General features: G+C 46.6%; 1 protein-coding gene across 1 annotated transcript in view; it reads right to left on the reverse strand.

Annotated features, from left to right (window-relative positions):
* LOC144097036 (uncharacterized) overlaps nucleotides 1-19,630 on the reverse strand; it is a 28,748-nt gene extending 9,118 nt beyond the window's left edge. The window contains exon 1 of the mRNA XM_077629826.1: nucleotides 19,047-19,630. The gene's annotated coding sequence lies outside the window, so the exon portion shown is untranslated. The remainder of the gene's footprint in view (nucleotides 1-19,046) is intronic.
* Between the last annotated feature and the right edge of the window lie 965 nt (nucleotides 19,631-20,595).

Consider the following 20,595-nt stretch of genomic DNA (forward strand, 5'->3'; position numbering starts at 1 on the left):
GTAGCATGTGCGCTGTGCTTAGTGGGCGCGGAGCTTATCCACCCAAAGCAGTTTACCAGTAAGCAAAGCCGTTGAAACATTGCTTTCGATAAGTTATAATTCAGCAAGGCACAGGCGATGAAGTCTAAACACAAGCGTTGGAATATATATATATATATATATATATATATATATATATATATATATATATATATATATATATATATATATATATATATATATATATATATATATATATATATATATATATATATATATATATATATATATATATATATATGTTGGTACGGTTTTAACGTAGTTAAACAGAGTAGAATGCGAAAGCCTGTGTTCAGCTTGATTGGCTCATGGTTTTGCTTTGCTGGGTCGTAGGGACGTCTGGCGACGATATTAGGCTCTCGTTAAGCTCTAATCGAGGTTAAGCTGGTCTGATCTGTTCGCGCCGCAGATGGAAGTTGATGAAGGCGAGGATGTGCAATGCACAGCGCGATTGCAGTTTAACACCAGGCGTGGTCGGCTGCGGAGATAGCATCCCAGTCGCGGCAATATATATTATCTATTTATTCCTCCCAAAACAGAAACACAAACATCCACTCGTGCGGGGCAGTAGGCTTCCAAGCAAATGCAACAATAGGGGTAGTAAAAATTCTGCAAGTGCGCTTTTTCGCATAACAATGTTGCCCAACACAAGATGGCGAGATTATGCGTTTCCAGGTGAAACAAAGCAAGAAGGACTAGTTTTTTGTTTGATTCTTTCAAAATACGTTTCGTACATCTTATAGACACCCTTAAAGCCTGTCCTGTAACTCACACTGTTTTTTTTATATATAGAGAAGTCGGTCATGTCTTTGGTAACATAGTTATGTGGAAAAGCGCACTTGCGGAATTTTCAATATCTCCTATTGCGGAAGCGAAGCATGGAGCAACGAGCGCTGATCATTCGCACCAGCACGGGTGTAATTCGCCATCAATTTATGTTTTCATCACAAAGCGTTGTCCACTATCAGTATACGCAGTCACGTATTTCTAAGGAATACTGGGTCGCACTATCCCTACATCGGGGATGCCTTAAACTGGCTTATAATGGTTGGAATCCTGTGACTGACAACTCCCTCACTGTAAATCACCTGCCTATTAATTTGAGTCTTTAGCAGGGTGTCTGCGAAGCATGGCATCACCCAGGTCCGCCGGCCTCTGCTCTGACCACAACCGTTTCGATGACTCCTGTCGTTACTCCAAAACAAAAACTGGAAAAAGACACCTTCTTCCTTTCTTCTTTCACTCCCTCCTTTATCCGTTTCCTTACGGCGCGGCTCATGTGTCCAACAATATATGAGACAGATACTGCGCCATTTCATTTCCCCCCAAAAAAACAATAATTATTATTAAAAAACTCCTAAGCTCCGCCTTAAGGGTATGACTCGATAGCGTAGTGGGTTAATTCCCATATACCTGATGTTTCAGGAAAGGCTTTCAGTAATTCTTAAAATAGGTGTTTTGAGAAAAAAAATATGGCTTTATAAACGTAGTATGATCAGTGTTGGCGGACACCAGAAAACCGGTGAATCGTTTTAAATAGTAAGCTGGTTAACTAACCTTTAATAATTAACTTTTTAACTATTAGAGTCAGGCGCCTAGTTGAAGTCAGAGATTTGTAGCCGCTCGTTAGTAACAGCTATATCATCTTTCAGAATTTAGAAAAAACGGTTACCGTTGGCGCTGTGGCTCGACAGAATTTGTCTACATCATGCCAGAATACATGCGCTTTCGAGAAGCATGCAGGCAAAGCAACCTTTCCAGTGAACGTAACAAGCTTAAGACGACAAATTTTGTGCACGAAACTAGAAAATTAAGAGTTGGCATTTGCATTGAAAAGCTCAGTAATTGGTTTCCTTGATTCTTGCACTCTGCTTAGGCAGACAATTTTTTTTAGATTATAAACGGCGAGCGGAGGCTGATAGCGTTAACTGCTTTGAGAACTAGTAAAAACGCGATGAATTGTGTAAGCACCCAAGGTTCATACACCGGAGGTGTTTGCAGCTTCCTTATCGTATGTTAGAATTTGGCAATACTAAATAATATTAAACGTCGTTTAAGCTTTTAGACAAGACGTACCTCCAGTAGACACTGATTTTTTTTTTTCAATCGACTGGAAATGAAATAAATGCTGATCAATGTGTCGTCGTTCGAAAAATAGGGCGAAGTACAACACGACCTGCTGGTGTAACTTGTCCGGACAAGACAGTTGATTTAGACGAGTCGCACATGCCAGTCAGTGCTCCGCAGTGACTGTACCGAATTCCTAGCTTTGAGACGGAACTGTCCTCCATGCACTCTGCCAAAAGCAGCCTGAACACATCCACGCACAGCTGGTCCTCAGAGAGACACGGAGAAAATAACAGAGAAATACGTCGCGCAAGATCCTTTCCACAGACGCTTTAGCAGCTCTTAGGGCTATTCTGCGGTCGCCATACAGTGCACCCACGTGTACGAGTTCTTGCAAAGCCGCGAAGCACTGGGAGACTCCCCAGGCCGCCTTCGCGACTTCGGCCTCAGTCTCCTCTCCCTGCTTCTCGGCCGCTCCTTTCTCCTTTCCACTTATCGAGGAGGCGAACCGCATCTTGTCGGTGCCTGCTTTGTGCCGGCCGCAGGTGCGCTCTCTATAGAAGGAGTCGGAAAGCCCACGAGAACCCGCCGCCGGGTGCCACGACCCTCGTGCGCTCCCCCTGTACAGAACACTTCACCCGTAGAACCAAAGGTGATGCGGAAAAGCCTCTCTCCCCATCATCGTCGCATAGAGTACACTTGGTTCTCTTTCTCTCTCTCTCTTTCAACCATGAATCGCAAGCCGCTCATGATGGAGTCTGAAATCTACGGGCCGACATTGTACACCCCCTTCTCCCCCCCCCCCACCCCCCTCCCCTCCGCATACAGCCTCACATTCGCGCATACACACATTCACTTCGAGAGGCACGAACGCCGCCAAGGTGCCCCCTATTTAAGGACCCAGTCATCTTCAATGCGTGCCGCGGGCTCGCGCTCCAACAGCCCGGCCGGGGTGTGTACAGGAGTGGTGTGGGCGGGGGCGGCTCTATAAAACGCGATTTTCGCGATGTCTTTCACAAGTCCGGGGAGCGCGTGTATTTTGAGGTGACCGGAAGGCGGCCTGGTCATAGCATGTCTCGGCTTTGCACTGCTTTGATTTCTCGTTCCGAGTCCACACGACCCCCCGCCCCCCTCCCTCTTCCTTCTCCTCCTCATTCGCCAAACACATAGAAGGCGCGCGCTGCCGGCCGCTTGGAGAGCCCTCGTGGCCGCGTCGCGGCGTGTCGCCTGAAAGCACGCCTTCTCATACATTATGTGTGGGATAGGATAGAAAGGACGAACAAGGAAATAAACAGAGCAGTTGGCTCGTCGTGCTCTCTTCTCTCTCTCTCTCTCTTTCTCGAGTACAAGGAGAACACGTGTGTGCACCGACGCTGGATGGCGGCCTCCCCCACTGCGCAGCCCGTTCGTCGGCAGTGGAGCTAGAGGCCGTTGATCGGAGAAGTGTCATCCGCAGTGTGTTCTTCCTGCTGCTGCTGCTGCTGCTGCTGTAGAATGAGAGAGCCCAAGAGTGTGCGTGTATGCGTGTCTGTGCGCGCGGAATGTCCCCGCGCCCCTCTCACCCTTGTCTCGCGGGCGCGGTTGACAAAGTATAGGACGACGAGGCGGCCACTCGAACGCGCCTTGTTGCGACCCACGATGGCGTGCTGCACGAATGTAGGCGATGTCGTCTGCTGCCTATATTTGCGCTGTTGCCTATGGTTTAGCAAGCAGGGGCTTGTTGTCGCTCTAGATTTCAGATCACGTAAGATTCACTTGTGATGTTGCAGTGAGAACTGAGCTTTATTCTTCATTGGATAAGCCAAGTATCTGTGCACCTGCAGGAAATGCGCCCGTCTTACATATCCTCCGGTATTAGCGCCACTCAGTGGTTATTTAGTACTCTGCCAAAGAGAGCCAGTTGGTAAAAGAGGGGAAAGTCGGTGATGTTCAGGTTCCCACGGTAGTTTTTGAAACGTGGTAACCACGAAACGCACTTTTCTTTTTTTGGCAGCGCGTAAGCATGCACCCACAAAGTGAAGGATGTGCTCTGCAGTTCCCGGTACGACCAGCACTGTGCACCCCTCGATGTCATGCCTCGCGTACTCCAGAAAACGCAGTTTTTTTGTGGTTTTCGCATTCCGAAAACTTCTGTGTGCACCTATGTACCTGCTCGGTCAGCACCCAGTATTGAACCCATCATCATCACGTACATCCTCGTTATTGCAATCAGCCAAATCATCTCCGCAACAGGACTGTAGCTCTAAATAACTGATAAATAAAGGGTCCGCACTAACGAATGAACCATTTAAAAAACGTATTTGGAGTCAAACCTAAAGGAAGTGACGATTAGGATAAAGGTTGCCAGACACACTTAGCGGACTCGTTACGAAAAATGAACGAAAGACTAAACACACTCGCAGTACTAATAACTAGCAAGCACATGACGTCAAGTGATGATGCTCACAAATGTTCTCAAAGAATTAGAGCATTGCAGCAGCAACACTCACTGTCTCATAAGCTGCGTGAATCTCAAGCTGACACATGAAGAGGCTTCATTCAGGGAAGCCTGCTGTAGAGTGTGGCAACATGCGACAAATTTAATATTTTTATTGATGTTTCAAATCATACAAAACAGTACAGCCTTGTTACAGAGGGATAGAAAACGTTTATATGGTTTATGGGGGCTTAACGTCCTAAAGCGACTCAGGCTATGAAGGACGCCGTAGTGAAGGGCTCCGGAAATTTCGACCACCTGGGGTTCTTTAACGTGCACTGACATCGCACAGTACACGGGCCTGTAGTACTTCGCCTCCGTCGATATTAGACCGCCGCAGCCGGGTCGTCCCGCGCGGAGAGAAAAAGATACTGATTGGCTTAAAATGCCCCAGAAGTTGCTGCTATCAAAAAGACTTAGTGCTTCGACACCTCGATGTATCGGAGTAGCATATACGACGAATATAATTTATAACTGAATAAAAGAAATAAAAAAAGTGCTTCGACGCGTACAAATGACGCACTGCGCGCTCTGATAATTCATCCTACCCACAATATTTACACCAGACTCAATACGTACACTGAGCACCAAGAAGATTGCAAGACGCCGAGAATGCTTTATGACTGCGCAGTCGTAATTCCGGAAATATTCACATCGCACACAACCAGTGGCATGATAACTACTGCGGTAGACTTGCGAGCTCTAGCTACGGTTTGACGTGACAGCATATTCGCAATACGGCTGGCTGTAATTTAAGATAGCTGTCTGGAACTAGGTAACGCTGTCTGGCCTATATAAGTTCATGGTCTTGGCGCTGAACTTGCGCGGAAAACAATTTGCCCTACTTTTTTTCTAACTTACTCACCTATAGGAAGATTTTAAAGCGAAGAGTTGCTGACTGAGCGTCTGTCACATCATTTGGTTTGGTTTATGCCGGTTTAACGTCCCAGAGCGACTCAGACTATGAGGGACGCCGTAGTGAAGGGCTCCGGAAATTTCGACCACCTTGGTTCTTTATACTGCACTGACATCGCACAGTACACGGGCCTCTAAAATTTCGCCTCCATCGAAATTCGACCGCCGCGGCCGGGATCGAACCTGCGTCTTTCGGGCCGGCAGCTGAGCGCCGTAACCACTCAGCCACCGCGGCGTCTGTCACATCATTTACTGCGGCGCGAAATCTTTCAAAATACGCTCGATCGGTTACGTGCACGGCAGTTCTATTGATGCATTCAGCTTGCTGTGTTTTGCTGTAACGCAGGATACAGCCTCATCCGCTCTGAGCTCTCGCGCTGCATGGACGGCATGGTCCATGCACGCTGCTGGATCGCGGGATCGAACACGGGTGCCTGTCGGCACTCGGAATTGGACGGATAGCAATTCGTCGCCGTCCGTCGGTGCGTGGTCTGGTGCGCGATAATAGACCATACTAATTACGAAAACGCCTCTCGTGTTCAGGTGGCCGCAGAAGTTTTCTGAACACGGAAAGGAAAAAGTTTAATCTCTTCGCAGTAAGCACTTAGCAAAGAAAGAATGGTGTGATCTGCACTTCCCGTTGTTACCCGCACACAGTGCTCTTCTCAGTGCTGTCCACGCCTGCAGGCAGAAAAAAAAACTTTTTCATCATGTCATGCTTCGAAAACATCAGCGCAACATGCAGGGATTTAGCGCGGTTTGCATGCTGCATCGTTAATTCTCTCGCCCGATACAGAAGCGCTGGTCCGCTGGACCAGCCGCAATGGACATAACATGGTCGCGGGAGGTTTAGCTGTGTTAGAGGGTACAGATTTAGTCAAACGGTTATCAATTTGATGTTGTCAGCATGTAGAAGTAAAATGAAGAACAGTTACACGCGCATGCAGTCCTTCACCGTCAATAGGCTTCGGCAAGGGAAAGGTAAATACCATGCCGCACAAGATTGCATTGTGCGGTGCTATCGGCCCTCATAATGCTGCCGCCATGTCACTAATTGGCATAGAAACCGCCTGACTCTGAAGTAAACGCTGCGGAGAGACTTCACTATTTCAGATTTACCCGGTTTGCGGGCAATTACCGGCAGTAAAAACACTTGGTATAGCATAAATATTCGCATTTTGTCTGAGCAAGCCGAGTAGCTCTGTTGTGCTTAGCTGTGGTACTCCAGAATAAATTCTCGGTGGTGAACTTTGCAGTGAATACGCGCAGAACAATCCGCAGCTTCACTATCCATTCTTTCTCCTGCTGTGGATATCGCGAAGAAGACTTGAGCAGTTTCTGGTTTCAGGTGGCTCAGTCTGCACACTGAAGCGCCAACGCATTTGTTTGCTTTTGCGTTTCGTCTCCATTTCTTTAAGAAGCAAAAGAATATGCCTGCACCATTTATAAAGCGAGAAAAGAGCTCATGTCGTCTGGTCGTAAGTGCAATAGCCTGCAGCACCTTCTTCCTGGCGTTTCTCTCTCCCACAGCCAGATGGCTCTGTAGTGTCTATACGGACATGCGAATGACTGCATTGTCTTTTGTCCCGTCCCTGCCAACAACAGCTTTGCTCACTGAAATCAAAGTTCTTGACTGCAGACACAGCTTATACCGCTACGCGCACAGGTCGTATACGTCGGATGGCGATCGAATATCACTGACGAATATCGTGACTCGCAGGACCAGCCGTTCTTTTGCGACGAGAAAGAAATTCTTCCATCCGCACGTACGATTCATTGTCGCCTTGCAGTTGGAATATTTGAAGATAATATTTATGTAGCTGCGTGTCGCGGTATCGCTTGACGCCAAAGAAATAGCTGATATTTTTTTTTTCGCCTAAGCTTTGGCGCCATCGTCAGTCCATAACGACGATATATTTTGTTTTCATGTTAGTATATATTAGATGAGATGACGTGTAGTCTTTTACAGCGTTGATCCTCGCCTCAGATTGTATTCCTGTTCAGCTGGAAGTTCCTTGCTGCGCCAAGGTGTGTTCTGGAGTCGCGGCGTACGTTTGCGAGTTCGTTGCGATGCTGAACAGGTCACAGGAACGAATGGCCCTCAAGGTATACATATACTCTAAACCAAGAAATAAAAAAACAAAATATGATTGACTGCACAACACTGTCGTCGTGCCTAACGTTAGTTCGTGGGGAAGTCACTTCCCGATCTCCCATTTCAAATAGCATTGGTTGGCTTTTGAGGCATTTATGGCTGCGATAACGAGGTTAGTTATCAAAGAACTAACCTTTGCCCCTTTTTGTTCGTTTTAACTTACAGCCTACATCTCAAGTTAGGGCAACCTGGGATTTAATAATTGCATCCACCTACTTAGAATTGTCTGTTTTGCTTAAAGTTCTCTGTCTGTTGAAGCAGTAAATAAAGGATTAATAATGAGTACGATTAAGCATACAGAATCTGGACAGTGTTCTAGCTCAGCTTTCTACCCGTTTGCCCCATGGACTTTAAACTTCGAGCGCATAATCAATACAGTGGGTGACTTCGGCTGTATCTTTTCCCAAATAAAGCGTTGGGTTTGTTTTCTGCAGTGCCACCACCGTGCACGAAATATGTTGCTTGAGAAAAGTTAGTTTCTGGAAAGTTTGTATTTAACTTTTTTTTTACGTTGATACTAGTACGTCTTCAAAACCAACAAAAAAAGCCCACTGAGAACAGTTGCATTGTATCCGCACGTGCAGTATTTGATTTCATTCATTCATTCATTCATTCATTCATTCATTCATTCATTCATTCATTCATTTTATTCAGTAGTTACAAATCTTGTAACATGACAGAGGGCCAGACATAACCAATCTTATTTCTTATTGCGCAATATAAACTACCTGGCTTTTGATTTGTAACATCATTTATTCCATGTCCATACGTTCAAAGGAATGTGCCAAGAACTTGATTAGCGTTTTAAAGAGTCTGCGAAAACGGAATTATCATTTAATTGATTTACGGATTACGTAACTCTGTGGAAGTACATCAAAGAAAAATATCTAACAAAATGATGTCTAGAATCCCACCATCATTATGCGATTACTGAACAGGTTCAACATGAAGGAAGAGGATCTAGAGAGAGATATCTACGATGGAAAATTTGCCTGCAAGACGAATTTGTTTAGATGGCCTGCGTATGCGTATTTTCTGCGACCGGTATGTTTCTCGCTTGTGTGTTTTTATTAGTTAACTATTAATCATTATCTCATCTGAAGCGAGAAGTATAGGAAGTTTTTTTTAACTCTTCGTCTTATTAAAAAAAACCTTTATAAGAAAAACTAGTGAGGCTAAATTTTCGACAGAGTTAAAAAGTAAATAAAATACCCTTGACGTGAAAGAGAGTCTTAGAACGAATGAGTTCGTTGTAAGATAACCTGTCATCGTAACGTGTTACAAAAGAAAACTCTGGTGTGATCTCGCGAGTTCGATATAGATATTTGCACCAAGACCAGTAGCAACACTAAGTGATCGTCAAAGCAAAGCAAACTAAGCTACACGAAGTTTTTAGCGATTAGACGCTCAGTGCGCTACTCATGACAACGAGTGCAACGTGTTGGTTGCAAAAGCCAGGTGGCTGCAGCATGGAATATACTATACACTCATGCTATACACTCATTTTGATCATCTGGTACACGCAAAAGGAGTTTAATTACAAAAAAAAATATCCTCATGATGGGGCACTGGAGTGTGAATTTAAAAAAAAAGGTGACGAAAAAATATGAATTAATTTTCCTGTCCATGCATAAACACAAAGACGGATATACAGGGCGCACCTGCTCTGCTCAAGGGAGAAACGCAAACAAAATTAGTTTCCTTTGAAGGTCAGAGGTCACGTTTCAGAGCAACCTGAGTCTACGACAGTGTGCGCCTAATACCTTCTTCGACAGCATAAACACCTGTTGTTACTCGACTCCAACCAACGACCTCATTTCTTCGGAAGGAAAGGGAACGAAAAATAAGAAATGTAACCAACAAAAGGGGAAGTCCCGCAAGATTAGAGGTCACGTCTAAATCCCACAGGAGAGGAAAGTCTATACCTGAAGAGTACATAAAAGACAGGATACATTTCTTGAACGTACACGTGCACACAGACAAAGGCGCGAAACACACGCGCGTAACACTACGCGCCGTGCAACATGCGTCTCTCTTGAGCTATAACTCGAGACACATTGCCCTCCTTTTTTTTTTTAACTCCCACTTCCGTTGACGCATATGCAACAGTGACCGAAACCCGTAAAACGAGAAAAATGACAGATACCAAAGGAGGTCGCGAGAGCTGCTCACGACACGAGCCGCACAACCCCAACCCAATGCTCGCAGGTGCTCCCTGTTTACAAAGCACGAAAGAAAGCTGAGACAAGCGAGTCAAGAATCGGACCAGTTCGAACGCAACCAAGGCCATTCGCTTAGACATAGGTCACGACGTATTTTGTTGCGGTTTTGTTCTGTCCAAAACAACGTCGCATCACTGTAGCTTGCTGAACTCGCCCGTAAGAAAAAAAATATAAAAAATAAACTGAATAAAGTGGAAGAGGAGTCGGTTGCGCAGGGGGTAACTGGACACCGCGCAAAGAACCGCATCTGCCTACTGAAGGAGCTACCCCGACTTCTTGTCCCCACCACCCCGCAACGCTCAAATCCCGCGTCTTACCGCAACATTTGAAGGACACCGACGAAATTGTCCCTGATGCCTCGCGCAGTTGAACACGTATACTTGTGTTTATATATATCCATTCAACTACAGGCACCACACTCATCCAGTATACTGCAGGCCTACGGCAAGCAAACAAGCAGACAAGCGCAGAGGATGAGCTGTCAACGCTTTATAAAAGAAGCCCAGTTCGTTTGGTTTACGCTTCTCCCCCCCCCCCTCCTCCTCCTTCCCAGAGTGGTCTGTAGGAAAGCCGCGGCGGTGTTTTTCTTCTGCCCCACGCCGCTATAGGGAGCAGAATTAACGGTTGCCCAGGGCGGCTTCCTTTGAGCCTCTGACTGAAGGACTTGTTGGTTTCTTTCGAAAACCCAGACACTGCACCGTAGCCCCCTCTCTCCTTCTCTCCTCTCTCACTCTCTTTTACTTTCGGCAGAGTTTTGGTGAGGGGGCGGCGTGCGACGACTGTTCGTAGGGTACGCAGTTGACAGAACGGTGGACCGTTTGTGCGTGCATGTTCGGAGGAACGGACGGTGCTGCGACAACCGCAGCGACGCGAAGAGGAGATCCCGTTCTCCGATATCGCATGCTCGCTGAATGAACTCTTCGAGCACGACTGGCACACGGGCTGCTGGTCCGGGCGCGTGGATTGATTCGTCCAAAGAAAAGCTCGACGACAGCAGCGACGGGGTTTGTGGTCGGGGACGAGTTTGCCCCTGCGAGCACAATGGGCGGCAGTTATGGGGCAGTTAAGATTGCGATCGTTCCGGTGGGTGGCAGACGCTACGTGTGGCCTTGCGGGTCTGTACCAGCCTTCGTGCGTGTCTATGCGCGCGACGGAGTCGAGTATGCGGGTACTTTCGCGCGAATAGGGCGATTGTGAAAGGAAATACGGGCTCACGTGATTCGTTTTGAAGGCTGGCAGCATGGCGTGTATATTCAGTATTTATTTATTTGTTTAGTACCCACAAATCCTAACGTGAACATGAAAGGGGGCCTATACGTGTAAAATGTAGTTTACAAACAGCAGTGTAAACAGTGATCCGCGTACCACATATAAACAAAAATTTAAGAGCTTATATTGCGAAAAATTACGACACAAAAAAACAATGCATGCGAAAACAAAGCATTCAGTGCATTGCTGAAATGGTTTCTTTATTATTTACGTACAGTTACAATATCAGCGGGCCAACTGTTCTGTACAAAGCTTGTTCACGAAAAATATCGCAATAAGATTACTTTTGCATTTACATTTCCTAATTTTATGCGGCGGAGAGACATGCTTGGTGCTGTTTATGGCAGTTTGGTCGCGAAATAAGTTGTGGAACAACATTAGCAATAAATTCGGTCCTTTCATCTCAAAGGGCTCGCATCCTGATGGTTGCTTTGAGGCCTTTGCGCTAATACGATATTCTCTGATGTTAGTGACCTAAACACATTAGCGTTCACTTTCCTTTGTCAGCTGAGTAATCCTGCAAAGTGGGCGGGTTATGGCTCATGGTAGCGGCTGGAGGAGTGGAATGTTAGTAGCCTGAGAGTACATAATTTGCAAGCCATTGCAGAACTGAAGCGCTGAAAGTTTATAGTTTGTATAAATTACGAGAAAAAAGAAATTTGTGTAGAGTGGGTATATACACGAATGCGAGTGCGTTCCATATGCGCATGATAAGGCGCGTCCGACGTAGAATTATTCGCGAAGCTCATTGCAACTGGTGTATTATATCCTGCAGTCATCCCACTTTTGACCTTTGTCTCTACCCATTCAGGCTCCGAAACATACAATTACACGTTTAATTAAAGACCATCTCACGTTTTCCTTTGCTTTCACACATCTGTTCCTACGTTTTTCATTTCCTTTCTTTTTGTCTTTGCGCGTGCGCGAAAATACATGCTATGCTGTAAGCTGTTTTCACATATCAGTCGTGTGTTCATTGACTGAGACTACGACATACGCCAAGAAGGCTATACAACATTTGACATTGCTGTCCCTTGGGGAATATTTTAATTCAGTTCCCTTCCTCGTGTTTTTTTTTTTTCGGTATCGCCTCGTATTGTGTCTTGTCTATAGGGTGAGAGTAACCCTTTTCACTTCCCAGAAACTAATGTGTCACCGTAGATCGACCTTCTTTTCGACTAAACAACCTGATCACGACTTTATAACCAATAAGCGAGGTAAAAAAAGAGAAGCCGCAAGATGGCATGTCGCGTAAGCACTTCGCTGACAATACCGTGAAGCAAAGACAAACCTAGAGAAGAAATGCGAAGAGGAAAGCACTCGCCTATGTATACCTTTCGGCTATCTGTGTCAATATTACCAATATTATCTCTACCACAGGGCAATGATTAGTGCAGCTCGGGAATGAATAATAAGGAGATCTCGTCAATTCAGCATTTTCCTAACCTTGCAAGGTGTGAGGAAACTATATATGCAGCCTTTTACACGTACGTACTTTGAATAGTACCACGCGTACAAAAACGCTTCACTCAAACTTCGTAACCTGAAGAAGAAGGCAGAACAGCAACCAAAATAAAAAATGAACACTTAAATGACGTTTCGGCTCCCGCACAGGAGCCTTGTTCACAAACAGGTCATTTTCAAGCTTAAATAGCCAGCGTTTCACGTCTGTACCTGTTTGTGAACAAGGCTCCCGTGCGGGAGCCCAAACGTCATCTAAGTGTTCATATTTTATTTTGGTCGGTGTTCTGCCTTCTTCTTCATGTACACCCCCGACCAGACGGGTTTTCGTCCAACCCTCGACTCCATGAACTTCGTAACCCTGAGAGTAAATTTGTTGTAGACCTCAGCGGTGGCTGAGTGGTTGAGCATCCACCTCGCATGCGGGAGGTGCAGGGTTCGATCCCCAGTGCCGCCGGGTACCCACCGGTGATACAATAGGTACAAGCTTTCCCCTGGTCTGGTGCTTGGCTTCTTTATGGTGAAATGGTTGGGAAATGGGTCTTTGACCCCTTCTTGAAAAATGGAAAATACCTTGTACCATGGTGCTCTTTGGCCGTAGATGCCCTTGCGCCATAAAAATTCACCAGCATCAAGAGTAAATTTGTACATGTTATGAGCGACGAAGCAACCCAGCTCTTACATACCCGGCTTTCTGGTATGTAGTAGGCATTTAGTATAGCAACCCATTTTTATCGGGAAAGTGACAATTCCCATCTGTCTAATAAATCCTCTTTTAGAATCAGTTACGCTAATTTCTTCTCATTCATAGCTGAAGAACTCTCCCCGCACTCCTCCACCGATTATATAATCTCATTCTACATCATCCCATTTTCTTGAAAATTGATTGCACTCTGGTCGTTTCTAAACACCAACACGTCTTGGTTGTCTGAGGCCTCAGGTACTGAATTAGAGGGCCTTACACTGAATGAAATGTAACAGTTTCGCTGTTTTGCATGCAGCAACAGCAAGTACAATATGGCATCATCGCCAGGGCCTCGAAAAGAAAATTGTTCAAAAGAATTTCTTTTTGATCTTCAGCTACCTATGAAGCTATGTTCCCAGTTTGTAATTATAACTAGCAGTTTCTTTAGCAACAGTATTTTTTTCTCTCTCTACAGTAATTGTGGTTTCATTGCTGCCTTGCTATTTATTCCTTACCTTCCCTAGACATCGCTATTCACTTGCGAGCCATCAAGTTCTCCTGAACGCGGTATTGTGTCTATCTACAACAAATTGACCGTCAGACAGCGCACATTCAGGCAATCAAAATTTTATTCTTACATTAATCTTGACTATACGTATATAATACGAATAGCTTCCCCGCGTTATTCCGCTCCCTTTTTCACTGAAGTTTAAGTACCGAAGCTCGTAGCAGCATGTAATGCATAAAGATTTAACATCGGAAGGACCTGCGGACTGGTACGGAGTGTCTGCAGAGAATAATATAAGGCCGTTTCGATAAAATTTGTCATAAACAACAAAATTACTTCAAGTAACTACTCCAGACCGTAGTGCAATTTTATATGGATTCCTCAAGTGATATACGCAACAAACCAAAGCTAAAAAAAAATAGAGGTTTTTCTGGAAGGTCATTCTGGGTCAGCTATAGATAGTAACTGAAAATCGTAACTGAAAAGAAAATAAACTAATTTTCTAGCTTCAAGGCTGCTCGCACAGCATGTTCAAGAAAGACATACCGAAACATTTAAAACAGGCGTTCGCAGCTATCGTTAGCGTTAGTGGGTACAGGAATTTGAAACCGCCACTGACATATCCATGTGTGCCACAGGTGAATGCTGAGAATGGATTATGCACGTACTGGATCGATGAGGCGGCGCCCGAACGGCTGGACATGCTGTATTGGTGTGTTGAGGTGGTGTCCACCCCACGTGTCGTTTGTTTCCCATGTGATGGGAGCGTGCCATGCTGTGTTACTCGCGGCAATGAAGGATACTACGTCCGCAGCTAGGGTCGAGGGTGGCTCTGGTGAAAAGTCTCAAGGTGAGGTTATGCGCAACCTAAATACCCCCTAAATTATGAAACCAGACAACCACCGCCGTCTACAGTTGCTTGAGCACCACGCGAAATTTGGAGGTCGGGGGTTCGGATCCCACAGGTGGCACGTGGTTGTTTTTTATTCTGTTTTGCAATTAATTATCTTTCAGCAATAAAATAATATACTATTATTTCTCATTTATCGACACCCCAAATTAAAAAAAAAAAACAGATCGAAACATTCCCGTATGCTCCTTGGTTTCGGCGACTGTTGACTTCCTTCATATCCATGCCATAACGAGCCACTGAGTTCTGTACCTTGTGTGCAGCGCTTTTAACTTATAATCGCGCGCTTTCTCATCAGGATTAAATAAAGAATACTTTGTTAGCCACGTTGCCCTTAATGCTTTGAGAAAAGTATGTCCTTCATTTTTTTTTAACTTAAACGTGAACAATACAACTGAAACGCGATAACAAAGGCGCAAAAATATATCAGCTGCTGCAGATACAATTGTTTTTTCTGGGGGGGGGGGGGGAGGAAATGGCGCAGTATCTGTCTCATATATCGTTGGACACCTGAACCGCGCCGTAAGGGAAGGGATAAAGGAGGGAGTGAAAGAAGAAAGGAAAAAGAGGTGCCGTAGTGGAGGGCTCCGGCATAATTTCGACCACCTGGGGATCTTTAACGTGCACTGACATCGCACAGCACACGGGCGCCTTAGCGTTTTGCCTCCATAAAAACGCAGGAGGCACGGTCGGGTTCGAACCCAGAACTCCGGATCAGTAGTCGAGCGCCCTAACCACTGAGCCACCGCAGCGGGTACACAGCGCGGTTTTTTATTGACACTTTCGAAGAACGCTCATCGCGATTTATATAGAAGGAATAATTATCTACACAAGCATTAACTTTTCCTGAGATGATACCTTCCCATCCACTGCCATTGGCTTCTGACTCGACGCCGATAGTATACAGCCGATTTAATCAAATCTTGTACGCGTCAGTTTAGTATGATCCCTCACCAGAACAACACAGGCTTGTGGGCGGACTTCTTCAGATAAATGGTGGCGTATGCTCTGTTTTGTACATGTGTCGTGGATTTTTTTGTATTCCATGTTTAAGGTATGAATTGTGTGATTTTGGCGAATAATTCTGGCATCCATTATAATCAAGAAATTTTTTTAAAACGCCCACTGTCAGCGTTTGTCCACTTGTTCCTTACTTTGTCCATACCTGTGTCGCCTGCTGAATGACGATTATAAACAACACCCCCACGTCATTAAAGTTTTTTATGTCGCAACGTAATATACTCATGATGCTACTGAGGTATTTTGAACGCGGTCCTAAGCGGGCATAGTTTTGTGCAGCTACATAACAAAGCAAGCCTCGATCAAATATCTTTTGAATTTCATATAAAATAAGTTTACGGCTTAACGCCCCCGAAAAATATCCCCTGAATGCCTTTGTTTGTTTTTCGCACAGGATCCCAGTAATACGCACTGTTCAATAATCAGGTCGTTATGCCCACATGCGGACTATACGAAACTCGAGAGCCGATGGGTCGATGTATCACACAAAAAGAATCAATTTAAATCGGTTGTGAGGCACCGTGAAAAAAAAAAAAATCTCACAGCGCATATATATGAGCAGCATGGAGTGGCGAAGTGCAGTTCATTATTAGCTGCCAGGTATCAGTGAGCGCTCATGTATAATTCCGCTCTCTCCCTATATATACGCACCCTGTATCCGCGTTCATTTTTAACATACAATACCTGACGTCAGTCAGCCCAACATGTAGCTGTTGTCATATAGTTTTCACTTTTTTCTTTCTCTGCGACCATTGAAACGATGCCATTAATACATGGCTGCGTTACAACGCTGATCAATGCGAAAATTCTCAATTTAAAATGTTTTCTGTAAGCCCAAGCAAACCGGTGGTTTGACCCGGAATTTATAGAAAGTAATAATATCGATTGCAATGACTCACGGTGCCCCCCCATGCCTGTCATGAAAAAGGAAAGTGTACTGCAGCTCACTAAACCTTTCAGCCTAATAATAATAATAATTGGTTTTTTTGGGGGGGGGAAAGGAAATGGCGCAGTATCTGTCTCATATATCGTTGGACACCTGAACCGCGCCGTAAGGGAAGGGATAAAGGAGGGAGTGAAAGAAAGGAAGAATAGGTGCCGTAGTGGAGGGCTCCGGAATAATTTCGACCACCTGGGGATCTTTAACGTGCACTGACATCGCACAGCACACGGGCGCCTTAGCGTTTTTTCTCCATAAAAACGCAGCCGCCGCGGTCGGGTTCGAACCCGGGAACTCCGGATCAGTCTGAAAACATATTTTTGTTGTGTACACCTGAATTATATCATGAATGCTTAAGGCCTATTCGCCGCCCGTCGAAGATACACATTATTTCTTTTTTAGCTTTTTTTTCTTAAATGATCATTCACTTTGCAGTACGAGACAGGTGCGTTGATGAAGTGACTACCAAGCGTGGCGTGTATTTATCTGCATCATTCAGCTGTAGTTGGGAGCTCTTTCTGAATAGCATTTCCCTGCAATTTATATCGCCGCCGCGTCTCAAGCAGTGTGCATTTGTAGAAATGCCGAGCATATGAGTTTGTTTTTTTCTGCACCTCCTTTTTAATTCGTAAAAGCGATGTATTCGTATACTTAACTCGGCACTTTGATGGCACTATTTGCAAATTTCTGTCGCACATGTCAGAGCTGGCAATTGCAGAATTTGTTTCTTTAGTGCAATATTACAATCTGGTAAAATTTCTATGACGTTCACTTTTCCCGCGAAAATCGCGGTGGTCCTGTCACAAGCACACACGCATAAGTGGAGATAGTTTTTCTGGCATTCGCCCGTGAGTAAAAGCGGATGATGAAATTCTTGGTGCTATGTAAATTAGAGTTGTTCCCACTGGTATGAACGCACGTTAAAGATGAAAAAAAAATCAAACCATCTCGACGCTTCCGACACAGCCACAACCATGTCCGGCCATTTCATTCCCACAGAGAAGGTTCCATTCTTCAGGCTTCCTGCTATTCCTTTTTCACACTGAGGGAAGCTTCGCGTCTCCTTTTTTATGAAAGCCCGCGCTTCCCAACCCACCATGCGCAGTTTACCTCCGCCGCGGTGACTCAGTGGTTATGGCGCTCGGCTACTGGCCCGAAAGACGCGGGTTCGATCCCGGTCGCGGCGGTCGAATTTCGATGGAGGCGAAATTCTAGAGGCCCGTGTACTGTGCGATGTCAGTGCACGTTGAAGAAACCCAGGTGGTCGAAATTTCCGGAGCCCTTCACTACTGCATCTCTCATAGCCTGAGTCGCTTTGGGACGTTAAACCCCTATAAACCAAGCCAAACCATTGATGAGAGCTCTGACCAAACCATGGAGATTACGAAAGCGATGGGAGTCAGCAACTCTTATCATCAGTAAGATTGCGTCCACTGCATTTCCTAGACCTGCATTTTTCCTCAGGCCTGTCATTATAATGACAGGCCTGCGGCCGGTTAACCCATCAAAACTCCCTCACCAGATATCTTCCCATCTGACTTTCTGCCACCTCCGCTAAGCACACGTTTCCATTCTCTCAGAATACACCTTCCTGAAATAAGGACTCCACCCAAAATCTGTATTTTCGCCTCTCTATCCTACCCTTTTGGAATAAATGTTTTCTACTACTACTACTACTACTTCCCGCCCTATAGCAGAACAGAAACATCGAAGTTAATCGCGAAACAAACCTACTTTCGTTTTGCGGCGCGCACGAAAGTTACGTGCCTCGTGAGCGTGACGTCACTCTAGTCTCCCGCTGCCGCTGCAGGGACGGCGGGTCGCCTGAAGTGGTATACACTGGGGCGAACTTCGAGAACGTCAATGCGAGCGCAGCGCAAGCGACGGCCGAAGGTCCGCAGTTGCGGAGTCCTGCAGTGGAATGAAAGCGTCAACGGCGCGGGAGGATCCTGACGTCCTAGCTCGCGAATCCGACAAGATGAAGCAATGGCACCAGGAACGGCAAGTGCGCGCCCGCGAATCCGAAGCTGCTGGGCGCGAGGGACAGGTGGATCAGGGCGGTGCCACTCGGGTGTTTAAGCGTCAGCTCTACGCTAACCTGTTCGGCTTTGTATATTCGGTCAGCTACAGTTTCTCTAATGCGCTGCTGATTCCAGTGGTAGCGCTGTATGCGCATGCCAGAGAACGTCGCTCATTACTCAACGACGTCATGAGGTCATTATTCTGCGCTCTCGTTTCAGTATATCTAAGATTTTCTGCTCACCCTATTTTCAGTGCAGCTGGCGTTCATTATACGGGTGGTGCCCATGTACGGGAAGTTCTACGTAAGATAAAAATGGATTGTATTAAAAACAGTGCAAACGATCGGCGTCCACTCACCTTAGAGGAGTCTGACGAATGCGTCTCAGCAGCCCAGCGTGAGCTTGTCCTTCGGTTCATTGCGGTGAAGACGGGTTAACTAACCGTGAACACAGCCTGATCACGCCAGCCTATTGATTTTGCGTGCGTGTGAGCGCATTTCGTTGAATACGCCTCAATTTCTCAACTATAGACATCTGTCGCTCTCAAAAAGTCAATAAAAAGTCAGTGAGAGAAAGGAGCAAACAATAGCGTCTGGCGTTTCTTACGCAACGCAAACGGCCGGCACTAAGACGTCGTTCCAATGTGAAGTGTGTTTTCAGAGGTTACGCGACAAGTACATCGACGCTAGCCTGATCGGGGCTCGGCTGTGAGGCTGGCTTCGGTTCCCTATTGTGGGGGCCTCGCTCCTTTCCTCCTCGGACCCGGACCCAAAATTGGCCCTCGTGACGCGTCCAAAAGGTGAACTGCAAAAGCGCCGCCGCCTCCAACGCGCCACTTGGTCGCGCGCGACCCGCGGTGACCATTTCGACGAACGCCCGTCGGCGCCCCGCCAAACCACGCCACCGCAGGCGCCGCCAGCCTTTCCGCCGCCCCGCTCCAACGCTCGCTTCGCCGGCCGTACCGCCTTTCCATTGGCGCGCCGTCAGACGAGCAACCAATGGCGAGCCATTTCCGGTCGCCGACAAAGCCCTCCCGGCCAGCCAATGGCAGGTGCTGCACGGCAGCGAAAGGGGCGGAGCCTCATTTCCCCGCCGCTTCCCTTTGTTTATTTCCGCTCCCGTTCCGGGATCGGCCGCTCTCCCAGCGGCGCGTCATGCTGCGGGTTATTCCTCGCCCCCTCCTACCCCATTTCGCGCCACGTTCTCTCTCTCTCTCCTCCACTCTGTTTCTTGCTTTAACGCTTTACCGCCCTCTCCCGGCGCTCGCCTGAGACGAGGCGGCGGGAGTGAAAGCTCCCATGGCAAGCGACATATGAAAAGAGGGTGCTCGATCCCTATGAAGTTCTTGCCGATACTTTCCTTTTTTTTCATTCTTTCTATCTCTCCCTGTTCTTCCCGTAACCACTCCCCCTAACGCTGCTTCTCAGCATCAACCGGCTTTGCTTTCCCTTTGCAACGTTCGCGCGCATCATCTCAGCCACAGCTCGGCCTCCCTTCAGCCCCTGCTTCCCCCAGTCGATCTGCCGCAGCCCCGATGTCGCTCTCTACGGGATACCTTTGCTCCCTTTATTTTCATCTCCCGGTAGGCCCCTGTGCGCCATTTTCTCCTTGCTTCATTCGGGACGACGTTGTGATGTCGGCTTTGTGTGCACCACCATGAGACCAGCGCCCGGACGCCGCCCTCACCAACTCCCAAGCCCTCGTATCTCCCTTTCCTTTCCCCCAGCCCTTCCCCGTTTTCTAAAGTCCTTTCCCGCAGCGCAGCCAACGCCGCGCTGCCCTCAACAAGGCAGAAAACGTTTTCCCTATTGTGTTTTGCTATCCCCAGCACAACTTGGAAGCGGCAAAAGCAGCAGCAGCTGCCGCTGTTCCTGCCAGATTCGTAATTTTCAGCCCGCCAGCTTCTT

This window comes from Amblyomma americanum, chromosome 7 (assembly GCF_052857255.1).
Source record: "Amblyomma americanum isolate KBUSLIRL-KWMA chromosome 7, ASM5285725v1, whole genome shotgun sequence".
In the NCBI taxonomy this organism is placed as follows: Eukaryota; Metazoa; Arthropoda; class Arachnida; order Ixodida; family Ixodidae; genus Amblyomma; species Amblyomma americanum.